We start from the raw sequence: 7,587 nt of genomic DNA, 5'->3' as shown, positions 1-7,587 counted from the left end.
ACTTAGCGCACCTAATCAAAAAAACTATTTAAATTAACTATTTCTTTAGAGTTCCGGTTTGTTTTACAATAGTTCTAGAGTTCTATATCATATATAACAATAGTTTTAAAGAAATAGTTAATTTAAATAGTTTTTTTGATTAGGTGCGCTGCGAGAACTTAGCGCACCTAATCAAAAAAACTATTTAAATTAACTATTTCTTTAGAGTTCCGGTTTGTTTTACAATAGTTCTAGAGTTCTATATCATATATAACAATAGTTTTAAAGAAATAGTTAATTTAAATAGTTTTTTTGATTAGGTGCGCTGCGAGAACTTAGCGCACCTAATCAAAAAAACTATTTAAATTAACTATTTCTTTAGAGTTCCGGTTTGTTTTACAATAGTTCTAGAGTTCTATATCATATATAACAATAGTTTTAAAGAAATAGTTAATTTAAATAGTTTTTTTGATTAGGTGCGCTGCGAGAACTTAGCGCACCTAATCAAAAAAACTATTTAAATTAACTATTTCTTTAGAGTTCCGGTTTGTTTTACAATAGTTCTAGAGTTCTATATCATATATAACAATAGTTTTAAAGAAATAGTTAATTTAAATAGTTTTTTTGATTAGGTGCGCTGCGAGAACTTAGCGCACCTAATCAAAAAAACTATTTAAATTAACTATTTCTTTAGAGTTCCGGTTTGTTTTACAATAGTTCTAGAGTTCTATATCATATATAACAATAGTTTTAAAGAAATAGTTAATTTAAATAGTTTTTTTGATTAGGTGCGCTGCGAGAACTTAGCGCACCTAATCAAAAAAACTATTTAAATTAACTATTTCTTTAGAGTTCCGGTTTGTTTTACAATAGTTCTAGAGTTCTATATCATATATAACAATAGTTTTAAAGAAATAGTTAATTTAAATAGTTTTTTTGATTAGGTGCGCTGCGAGAACTTAGCGCACCTAATCAAAAAAACTATTTAAATTAACTATTTCTTTAGAGTTCCGGTTTGTTTTACAATAGTTCTAGAGTTCTATATCATATATAACAATAGTTTTAAAGAAATAGTTAATTTAAATAGTTTTTTTGATTAGGTGCGCTGCGAGAACTTAGCGCACCTAATCAAAAAAACTATTTAAATTAACTATTTCTTTAGAGTTCCGGTTTGTTTTACAATAGTTCTAGAGTTCTATATCATATATAACAATAGTTTTAAAGAAATAGTTAATTTAAATAGTTTTTTTGATTAGGTGCGCTGCGAGAACTTAGCGCACCTAATCAAAAAAACTATTTAAATTAACTATTTCTTTAGAGTTCCGGTTTGTTTTACAATAGTTCTAGAGTTCTATATCATATATAACAATAGTTTTAAAGAAATAGTTAATTTAAATAGTTTTTTTGATTAGGTGCGCTGCGAGAACTTAGCGCACCTAATCAAAAAAACTATTTAAATTAACTATTTCTTTAGAGTTCCGGTTTGTTTTACAATAGTTCTAGAGTTCTATATCATATATAACAATAGTTTTAAAGAAATAGTTAATTTAAATAGTTTTTTTGATTAGGTGCGCTGCGAGAACTTAGCGCACCTAATCAAAAAAACTATTTAAATTAACTATTTCTTTAGAGTTCCGGTTTGTTTTACAATAGTTCTAGAGTTCTATATCATATATAACAATAGTTTTAAAGAAATAGTTAATTTAAATAGTTTTTTTGATTAGGTGCGCTGCGAGAACTTAGCGCACCTAATCAAAAAAACTATTTAAATTAACTATTTCTTTAGAGTTCCGGTTTGTTTTACAATAGTTCTAGAGTTCTATATCATATATAACAATAGTTTTAAAGAAATAGTTAATTTAAATAGTTTTTTTGATTAGGTGCGCTGCGAGAACTTAGCGCACCTAATCAAAAAAACTATTTAAATTAACTATTTCTTTAGAGTTCCGGTTTGTTTTACAATAGTTCTAGAGTTCTATATCATATATAACAATAGTTTTAAAGAAATAGTTAATTTAAATAGTTTTTTTGATTAGGTGCGCTGCGAGAACTTAGCGCACCTAATCAAAAAAACTATTTAAATTAACTATTTCTTTAGAGTTCCGGTTTGTTTTACAATAGTTCTAGAGTTCTATATCATATATAACAATAGTTTTAAAGAAATAGTTAATTTAAATAGTTTTTTTGATTAGGTGCGCTGCGAGAACTTAGCGCACCTAATCAAAAAAACTATTTAAATTAACTATTTCTTTAGAGTTCCGGTTTGTTTTACAATAGTTCTAGAGTTCTATATCATATATAACAATAGTTTTAAAGAAATAGTTAATTTAAATAGTTTTTTTGATTAGGTGCGCTGCGAGAACTTAGCGCACCTAATCAAAAAAACTATTTAAATTAACTATTTCTTTAGAGTTCCGGTTTGTTTTACAATAGTTCTAGAGTTCTATATCATATATAACAATAGTTTTAAAGAAATAGTTAATTTAAATAGTTTTTTTGATTAGGTGCGCTGCGAGAACTTAGCGCACCTAATCAAAAAAACTATTTAAATTAACTATTTCTTTAGAGTTCCGGTTTGTTTTACAATAGTTCTAGAGTTCTATATCATATATAACAATAGTTTTAAAGAAATAGTTAATTTAAATAGTTTTTTTGATTAGGTGCGCTGCGAGAACTTAGCGCACCTAATCAAAAAAACTATTTAAATTAACTATTTCTTTAGAGTTCCGGTTTGTTTTACAATAGTTCTAGAGTTCTATATCATATATAACAATAGTTTTAAAGAAATAGTTAATTTAAATAGTTTTTTTGATTAGGTGCGCTGCGAGAACTTAGCGCACCTAATCAAAAAAACTATTTAAATTAACTATTTCTTTAGAGTTCCGGTTTGTTTTACAATAGTTCTAGAGTTCTATATCATATATAACAATAGTTTTAAAGAAATAGTTAATTTAAATAGTTTTTTTGATTAGGTGCGCTGCGAGAACTTAGCGCACCTAATCAAAAAAACTATTTAAATTAACTATTTCTTTAGAGTTCCGGTTTGTTTTACAATAGTTCTAGAGTTCTATATCATATATAACAATAGTTTTAAAGAAATAGTTAATTTAAATAGTTTTTTTGATTAGGTGCGCTGCGAGAACTTAGCGCACCTAATCAAAAAAACTATTTAAATTAACTATTTCTTTAGAGTTCCGGTTTGTTTTACAATAGTTCTAGAGTTCTATATCATATATAACAATAGTTTTAAAGAAATAGTTAATTTAAATAGTTTTTTTGATTAGGTGCGCTGCGAGAACTTAGCGCACCTTTTTTTAAAAGTCTATTTTTTTGTATTTAATGGCCGGAACTATTGAAAATTCTTGCAAAGAGCTCTAGAACTTTTCAAGCTGGCTCTTATACACATCTAGATGTGTGTAAGAGACAGTGTCAAGAGAGTATAAGTCTTGGGTTTCTGCAATTTTTACTGTAGGATACAGTAACGTAAAGCGACATAGATTGATCACTAGGTGTAGTTTTTAGAGTTCTACCCACGAATAGAGATGAAGTTGGGCGGAGAGGAATCGTTTAATTGCAAGTTGCAAAGTCCAAAGCGCCGCATTCTTGAGGTTTAATAATCGGCAAATGCGAATGGTAATACCGGATGCGGAGTCGTCGTGCCGACGTTAATCCCATTTGCTCGAAACACGAAGTGCATCGATGACATCTGCGTGCTACTGTTACGGCCGGGTTGCTGCAGCAGCAGCAACAGTTTCTGCTGCCGGAACACCACGATTATCCGGGACACCTAACGTCAACCGCTTTCTGGAGCTGCAGTTCCTGCAATGGAATGACGCATACGGAGCTTTCGGATCCGCGTGATATCGAACTGCATCGTCGAGCCGCGTGTCCGCGAACAAAAAGAGAGAGAAGATCCTTATGTGCCAATGCATTTCGGAATGCATATGTACAGCCGAGATCGTGTTTTTGCGCTGTCGCGTTTCAATGCATTGGCGAAGGTATTCACGTCGATTATTCCCGTCGCATCTTCAACCTTAATGGTTCCTGAACTTTGCGCTTCTGCCTGCTGCACCGTCCGTGTCGTGATCCACTTACTTTCCGCGCGACTTAAGCGACATATCTGTGACTCGTCGTCAAAAATATCTACCCTCGTTTCGTTCGTCGACTTGGGGTCGACGTTTCCCAATTATACAACTGTCGCTCGAAAAACCTGCAATACGAGGTCAAACGGGTTCATGCGGAATGTCAGGATAAGATTCGTACGTATCAGCCGGCGATTTGCACGGACAAGTTACACGTGGGGATACCTGCGAATCCTTTTGACCATAACTCAGCGTACGTTACGGACAGACCACGAAAATACGCGCCGTTATTTACGCAGTTCCGATAACCGCGCACGATGAATACCGTAAAGTTTCGTAAAGACCGCAAACATAAAAGCCGCGATAAACGGAGAATTGTGTGTGGAGGTTCATTGTGAACTGCTACAAGTTTCGTTGCCTCTCGCGACGATAGCTACACAATTCTCGTTCCCTGTTGCTCGTAATTTTCAACGGCTGCCACGCAACGGCAGACCGGTGTTACCGCGTCCAGCCAATTCTCGAAACATACGCGCGCACGGCATTTCGGTGCCGATTTCGGTCCCCTCCTGCGGGTCCCGCTGCCATCACGATGGAATTACGCGAATCTCCTCGGCAAAAATGATAATAATTCCCCTGCGAAGCGCGAACTAACCGGTGCGCGTACACATTCACATACACATACACGTATACGCGCGCATACACAGCGCTCTTGTTCCCTGTGTCGGTTTTTGCGCCGGGCGCGCGTGGTCTCTCGCAAATTTCGTGATACACTAGCCCACCTCCTCCGGCGAAACTAATTAGCATTACTCCGGAGTCTCGGCAGCCGCTGCGCACAAGGCTTAATCAGACCTCAAAGTATACCGCGTGATGACTTTGCGCGATGCCACGGCGAAACACGTTCCCCGTGTCGGAAGCGCTGCGCCGCGCTTAAAAAAGACGTCCGGCACAAGCAACGAGAGACAGAAGATTGCACTTGCTCGGGCAGGGTGGTATTGCGGACGTCGAGGTCGCACCTGGGTTTCGGCGGATCTCTCGAGACGCAGGGGTGACGGAAACATTTGCATCCGCTTCTCTCTTTCTCTCTCTCTCTCTCTCTCCTTCTCTTTCTCTCTCACTCAAATCGGACGTTGAGAATCACGTTAAACGAGATATCCGTCGATATTAGATCGACATTAATATTCCGCGCGACAACGTAATGCAGATCCAATTCTGACTCGATAAGAAGCGAGAGCTTCGGCAAGAGTGCGCACGTACGTAGGAAATAGGGACACGACGGCGGGCGGACGTTTCGCGATTCACCTTGCGCGGCGAATAACGCAGTTCGCACGCCGGAAGAGTTGGGTACGCCGTCGATACCAATCCGAAGTTCTCCGATTCGCTGCACCAGCTGTGGTCTACAACGTCGCGCTGCGACGTATATCGCGCGAGGGTGCGCGCACAGTGAAGGGGTGAGAGATAGAGACAGAGAGAGAAAAAGAGAGAGAGAGAGAGAAGGAAAACGCACACACTCTCACCGCCTATACGCCCGCATGCGGAGGGGACGGTTGCGTGCACGATTCAGCCGAGGGAGTCTCGATCTCCCGCAGAAGAAGCCACGTTAATTAACAGTCGCGGCCGATCGCGATACCGCCACCGAACTATAAAGATAACGGCGCGCGTCGGAGTATTCGGGTAAATGGCTGCCGGGTGGGCGTCGCAACCTTCGCACTCTTGCTCGTCGTCGTCGTCGACATCGCCGTCGCCGTGCAGCTTCGCGGCGCCGTATCCGACAAAGTCCCGCGACACCCACCGGCTGGCTGTCGAGGTTGTCGGTCGTCGTCGTCGTCGTCGTTGTCGTCGTCGTCGTCGTTGTCGTCGTCGTCGTCGTCGTCGTCGTTGTTGTTGTTGTTATCTCGAGCTGTTTCCTGGTAATTGTCTTCCCTCTTAGGCGGCACGGGACGGGCTCGTTATCTAGTGAATAATTCAATAAACTGCCGTGGAGTTTGTAAAGCGAAAATTTCACGGTTTAGGGGCAAAAAGCGACGCGAGGCGAGACGAGGCGAGGCGACGCGACTCCGGGAGATGTTCCGTTTGATGCGTCCGACTTCCTAGTTTGTCCGCGGACTCTGGCTTGCCCGGGGAAAAGTCGCGCGCGATCTTCCGCAATCGGATAAAATCGTTGAATTATGCGGGCTGCCTGCTCTCAAAAATCGAGATGACGTTTGAACGAATGTTCATGTTTGAAATTAAGGTCACGGGTTTGTTTGCGCTGCCGCGCCGGCAAGAATTTTTCCTCGTCGCAATTACGCGGCTTGGCTGGCGCGGGCGCGCGAAACATCCAGAACTGAAACTAATTTCAAACTCGGCGTTAAATAGTTCCCGATGGGCAAGTACAACGTGTTATTGTTGGAAACAAATGCATTTTACGTGACATGTAAAACTGAGACTATTTTACGCATTTGGGACACCCGATACGGTGCAGCGAAATAGCAGACCGCTCTCGATACACTTTGCAGCGCGCACTCGAAGAGCAGGCGCACCTATCGGCAGATATTTCGAAATATAATAGACTTGATAAGTGACACGCACGCGCACGCAAGCACGTCGATCACTCGACAAAAATACAATTTGCGCTCGCGATTTCGTTCAAAGCGCAGCGCGCGATTAAATCGCACGTTTATACACCGTAATTACACCTGCGCGATGTACACGCGCGCCGTTATACGCCTGCATATAGATATTTTCCGACCAATATTTCCCGATAAATATTTCGCGGCGGTCGGCGCGCGATCGCGTGGAAGAATTGCGTCGCGGACAAACATTATTTATTTTCCCGGATCGAAAGAGAGAGAGAAAAAGGGAGAGAAAGAGAGAACGTGGACCTTCGGAAAATACATATTTCGAGTGGCGAGCCGAACGCTCGCGAGCCGCCGCGCCGCGGCGAGGCCGGTGTAACCGCTGAATAACGGATCTGTTTCTGGCAACTGTTGAATATTCAATGAAATAATTTGTTTCGCTCTATCCGCGTTCTCTTTTTCCCTCCTCGCGGTGCGCCGCGAAACCAATCATAAATTGTCCCACGGCTGTTAGCGGGATGAGAGACGAGCGCGTCGACGACCAGTCAAGACACTTCCGTCGTGGCAACGAAATAATTAGATTGCCATGAATAAAGTCGCGCTCGACGTGCACGGCGTACCATAAATGAAGAGCTTTTACAAATTTCGCATTGTCCACTCCGCGACCAATTTGCAGTTGATTTTTAACGAGATTGTCAACGTGACGGCGGTTTTTAAATTGTATCGACTTGCCGTGTGCGTAAGTTTTCGATTATGCGAATACTTGATAGGACATTAATATTTATCAGATTGTTTATGTAAATTTATTAATATCAAGCTTACACAGTGACGCATCCGATCATGTTTTCGATATAGAAAGATCTAAACTCGGAGCAAAAAGAAAAATCTCGGAGCAAAAAGAATCCACATATAATATCTAGCAACATTATTCATTTATCTCTCTCTCTCTCTCTCTCTCTCTCTCTCTCTCT

This window comes from Odontomachus brunneus, unplaced genomic scaffold, assembly GCF_010583005.1.
Source record: "Odontomachus brunneus isolate Ranch 3 - 2012 unplaced genomic scaffold, Obru_v1 Obru_scaffold_036, whole genome shotgun sequence".
Taxonomy (NCBI): Eukaryota; Metazoa; Arthropoda; class Insecta; order Hymenoptera; family Formicidae; genus Odontomachus; species Odontomachus brunneus.
This window is presented reverse-complemented; position numbering follows the sequence as displayed.